Here is a 6,000-nt window from a genome sequence, read left to right as displayed (position 1 = left end):
ACTGCCCAACCACGTACTCATTTACAGCTGAGTAGACTGGAACAAGCGGATTAAAGTATCTTGCTCAAAGATACAATACAGTGTCGTGAAGTGACTCAAACCCGCAACCCTTCGGTCACGAGCCCGGCGTCCTACCACTAGACTAACGTGCCTCCTAACATTAAGATGATGAATTAAAAATGGCGTGGTTTTTTTTTATATCGGTTGGGCTTGTCATGCTTAAGGACGGCTGGTGATCACCAACGCAGTAGAAATGTATTCTATCCGTACTTTTAACATTGAGAGTACGTAGTAATTTATGTAGTATTACCAACAGGTATTAGACTTGCTCAAGATAGAAACGTTTTTCGGCGGTAAGATTTGGAGATTAAAGGAAATATTAAAAATGGCGTAGGACCTTAGCGGTTCAAGTTCAAGTTCTTTATTACCTTTGGTCTTTTGACCCATCGGTTTCAAAGTGAGATATATTTACAATATAATACAATACAATACCAGCAATGTACAAACAGTATGGAGAGTGTAATAAATTAAGTTAATTGGTTTCTTTGGCCAAATTGACAAGTTCTTTTGTGTTATTTACATTAAACGGATTTATCATTTTAAACATACTTGTTTTTGTACATAGTACATTTTCAAAGATTTAACACGCGAATACGAATAACATGGACATTTCAACATAAAATGAAACTCATCTTCAACATCATTTAAACCACATACAGTACACACTCTCAGACTACGCTCAATATTTTGATATCTACCTTTTTCTATATTTAGATTATGATCAGATAACCTAAATGTTTTAATCTCTTTCAAATATTTTCTAGATAATGGTTTTCTTAAGTAACACTGTAAATCAAACTGGTTATAAAGATATGTATAGATATATCCCTTTGAAGATGTTCTTACGTTTTCTTTGCATTCTTGTCTATATATATATCAATAAGTCTTTCTCTAATAACATTATAACGCATATCATCATTTATTTCTGTTTCCAATATGTAACCAAGGCCAATTCTAAACAAATCATTTTTTATGTTTAAAACCCATTTATCCTTATTCTCTAACATATCTGTTTGCATGCTGGCAAAATACAATTATTAGCCCTTTTTAACTTAATCCAATATTTAATAATTCTTAACTTTCTTACCAATGACAATGGATACCTCTCAAGTTCTAAATAAACCATAATATTACAAGTATTTTTTCTTACGCCAAGCAGTCGTTTACAAAACCAAGTATGATTTTTTTCAATAATTGGGGCTTTAAGCTTAGAATGCTATTTACATACGTATCAAAAGCTGATAATTGAGTTTCAATAATAAAATAATTTTTCCGTCATACATTCATAACTAAAAACAAAGCCTTTCTTCCCTGATCTGCATTTTTTTGTTGTGTTTTTCTAAATGTTCCATTGTAATTTAGTAAGATACCTAGGTAGTTAAATTCATTTACAATTTCTAGCCGACAACCATTGTATTTCCAACATTCATTAATTCTCAAAATACCCCCATTTCGAAACACAAGAATTTTTTGTTTTATCCGTATTGACTGTTAGATCCCATTTTTTGGTGTACGATTCTAAAGAGTGTAACATATCTTGCAGACCCTCTGGCGTTTCGGAAAAAAATCACCATATCGTCTGCGTACATCAAAAGGAACAAATTCAGTGTTTGCATTTCTATCGACTGACAGTTGGCAATTAAAAATTGCATTTCATTTCACAATCATTAACATATAATGTAAACAATAATGGTGATAAAATTTCACCTTGAAACTATCCATTTTCACAATTGAAATAATTAGATCATGAACCATTGTGCTTAACACAACATTTAACACTACTATATACAATGACCTTATTAGCTTTAATAATCTCCCATCCATTCCGTCTTTTATCAATTTGAACCACAAGATTGACGTGAAAAGTTTCCCCAAACAGCTAACAAGAGTAATACCTCTGTAATTATTTACATCGTTGACATCTCCCTTCTTAAAGACAGGCACAATATTACCTTTTGACCATGCTTCCGGGAAATGACCAGCTTTAAGTATGTTATTAAATAAAGTTACAAAACAAGGCATCAACACCGTCTTACATTTAATTAGGTATTCATTTCAAATATTGTCAGGGCAACATGCCTTATTTGCATTTAATTTCTTAATTGCACCAAATATTTCGGCTTCTGATGTATTTGCGTCTAATTCGTCGTGGACATCCATTTCATCGGGTTCCCCTTCCACTACAGAAAGAGCTTTGCAAGAAAGTTGAAAAATTGGTGACCTTTTACCCAAAAGTGAGAATTTCTATTTGACAGTTTTTCTAATAAGATGTAATGAGAAAAAGTTAGCCCCGAACAATATCGTCAAATGCTATATAATGTATTGTATGAATGCTAAATAATGCACGGCTTTTGACGTACCAGCGGAGTAAAGTATCTTGTTCAAGGATACAACGCAATGCCGTGACGTGACTCGAACCTTTGTGAACCTTACGGTCACGAGCCCGGCGTTTAGACTACCGTTCGTCTAAAAAGAGAAAGTATTTAAACGGCAAATATCAAAGTCATGACGTTAAACGGAAAAATTCTAATCCCTAGTTTAAAACTCTTATTTCTAAACGTCAAGTCAATCAGGATATCGTGATACTATGTTCATATTATATACATGTACGTTATTCTACATGAGTCGGCCCGTCATGTCCCCGGCAGGCTGTGTTTACCAAGAACAAAGCGTTAACTCGTGATGAAATAATAGTTTCACAACAACCACGAGGAACTAGACTAATGGGATGGGTACATCCCAGGGGTCGGGTTCTACGTCGCTCCAGAACCAGAAACCTACATCATTACCTGGACACTTTGTTTTGATCATATCGCTTTCCTGATAGTCCTCGTGGTTAATGGAGCTGTCCGAGGATCAGCATGGACGGATACAGAAGAGATAAACGATTGTCATCAAGCTACAGCTATTGTCGTCCTCGCGCTGAACGAGAGAGATCATGTTTTCGTCAGTATGGGAAATACCTACGGAAACGGGGAAATACTGAGTAGTAGCAACGCTCCATGGTCTACTATCTCAGGCTGCAAAATTGTCTGAGAAAAAACAACTAGTCAGACTTTCTTTTAAATTACACCTAGCCATACCTTACTGATAACAAATTGATATCAAACACCATTGTATTGAATGTAATTTTGATAAGACAAACGAGCGATTTGGTATTATTGGGTTTAGCATTCTATCAACAACTAAGGTCATTTTGGGATATTACTTCGTGTGTGTAATGTATGCGTGTATTTGCCGACTTTAAAAGTGCTAGCTCACTGAAACGTCACCCGAATGCTCCTAACATAGCATTCCAAATAGTGGCATTATACTGGCAATGGTTTCACCATACCTAACTGATAACAAATTGATATCAAACACCATTGTATTGAATGTAGTTTTGATAAGACAAACAAGCGATTTGGTAGTATCGGATTTTACATCCTATTAACAGCTAAGGTCATTTTGGCGACTTTAAAAGTGCTAGCTCACTGAAACGTCACCCGAATGCTTCTAACATAGCATTCCACACAGTGGTATTATACTGGCAATGGTTTCACCATTTGTAGGCGATTACCCTAATTGCTGAACGTTAAGTAAGGAATAACAACTACCGTTTTTAAGGACGTTTGTAAGAACTAGCGGCAAACCGATGAAATGATAAATATCATAGTTATATGTGACTATTTTCTCTTAAAAAACTATGTTATCATTGTTTCTGTGAATTTATTTCTTAAATCTGCTTAAATTTACAAAACTTTTTAAAAAGTTATTGCAATATATTTCCATTTCAAAGTCATATTGCAATACATGTAACTAGATAGAGTTGACCACGCTTCCTCTCTGTTACTTAACAGATAACATTCAAAATAAATAGATATCTATGTAAATAAAGTGATATATAGATAACAGAAAAACGAATTAAATCACATCAATCATCCGCCCCTATTAGTCGTCAATATCAACAAATGATCACGCAGTTTAAACATTTTAGGAAGTTACATGTTAATACACTAGTATCCCCTTATGTGGGTTGAAATAGAGTTGTTTAAAGATGGTTAGCTTTATCACTTTCTTGAAAAAAAACAAGATTCTTTTTCAAGATTTCTGCAGAAAACGCCGTGAAAACTTTCAGTTATGTCATTATCTCGAAATATCCGGGTGTTGTATTTTAGTTGCACAAACAGATTTTCAACTATTTCAACTATTAATTCGAATGAAAGAAAATTTATATCATAATATTGATACCGAATATTAAGCTTAATTGAGTGTTTAAATTTTCTCCCCTCAGTTTCGTATTAGACTGTATCTCGTATTCGTGTAGGCATTCAGAATATCAAGATTGATCCTATTTATTAGATTGGACTTACCAAGGATGTTTCTATTCGGTTCCTGTTGGTTAACTTAGTATTTCTTATACTCTCAGAACGAATGTGTTATAAGATTATGATAAAGTTGAAAATGCTTCACAAAACTGTATTCAGAACTCCGCTATTCAAAGCCTAGTTCTACTTTTATAAAACATGAAATATTTAAAACTCTATATTTTTATCTTCATCTAAAATTTTATTTGCTTTAAAAGAAAGTTTTGAGACCTTGTTGTTCAGTTTGAGCTATAAACATTAGATTTTCAACATAGTTGACACAGGATTTGTACATGCAGGTTGATATTAAGCTGATCACTCTTTTGAACCTCCGCGAAGTGGATGAATGTCTGATAAGCTTAACGAATATTTGTAGAAATAAACAACATTTTTGTGAGCTTAATAAGAAATAGTTTTAAATTTACAATACTTCTGCGAATTTTGTTATCAGCACAGTTTATGGATTCTCAATACGTATAGTTTCGGTTGGTACTGTTTTGACAATATTTCATTCTAAATACGCGTGTTTATAAGTCTTTAAGTTAACTAAGCTTTGAAGTACTGAATCTTATATAACGCGCGCCAAACATTGCGGTATGACGTTATCACTTTTTGTGTTGTCTAATTGATTTAAGGTTATAAGATATAACATAAAAATATTAGCATTAGGGGAATAGCTGAAATTATACAGTAGGTGATCATAGCTCCAGCCAGTTATACAGTAGGTGGTCATAGCTCCAGCCAGTTATACAGTAGGTGATCATAACTCCAGCCAGTTATACAGTAGGTGATCATAGCTCCAGCCAGTTATACAGTAGGTGGTCATAGCTCCAGCCAGTTATACAGTAGGTGATCATAACTCCAGCCAGTTATACAGTAGGTGATCATAGCTCCAGCCAGTTATACAGTAGGTGATCATAGCTCCAGCCAGTTATACAGTAGGTGATCATAGCTCCAGCCAGTTATACAGTAGGTGATCATAGCTCCAGCCAGTTATACAGTAGGTGATCATAGCTCCAGCCAGTTATACAGTAGGTGATCATAGCTCCAGCCAGTTATACAGTAGGTGATCATAGCTCCAGCCAGTTATACAGTAGGTGATCATAGCTCCAGCCAGTTATACAGTAGGTGATCATAGCTCCAGCCAGTTATACAGTAGGTGATCATAGCTCCAGCCAGTTATACAGTAGGTGATCATAGCTCCAGCCAGTTATACAGTAGGTGATCATAGCTCCAGCCAGTTATACAGTAGGTGATCATAGCTCCAGCCAGTTATACAGTAGGTGATCATAGCTCCAGCCAGTTATACAGTAGGTGATCATAGCTCCAGCCAGTTATACAGTAGGTGATCATAGCTCCAGCCAGTTATACAGTAGGTGATCATAGCTCCAGCCAGTTATACAGTAGGTGATCATAGCTCCAGCCAGTTATACAGTAGGTGATCATAGCTCCAGCCAGTTATACAGTAGGTGATCATAGCTCCAGCCAGTTATACAGTAGGTGATCATAGCTCCAGCCAGTTATACAGTAGGTGATCATAGCTCCAGCCAGTTATACAGTAGGTGATCATAGCTCCAGCCAGTTATACAGTAGG

Source organism: Mizuhopecten yessoensis, unplaced genomic scaffold, assembly GCF_002113885.1.
Source record: "Mizuhopecten yessoensis strain PY_sf001 unplaced genomic scaffold, ASM211388v2 scaffold8149, whole genome shotgun sequence".
Classification (NCBI taxonomy): domain Eukaryota; kingdom Metazoa; phylum Mollusca; class Bivalvia; order Pectinida; family Pectinidae; genus Mizuhopecten; species Mizuhopecten yessoensis.
This window is presented reverse-complemented; position numbering follows the sequence as displayed.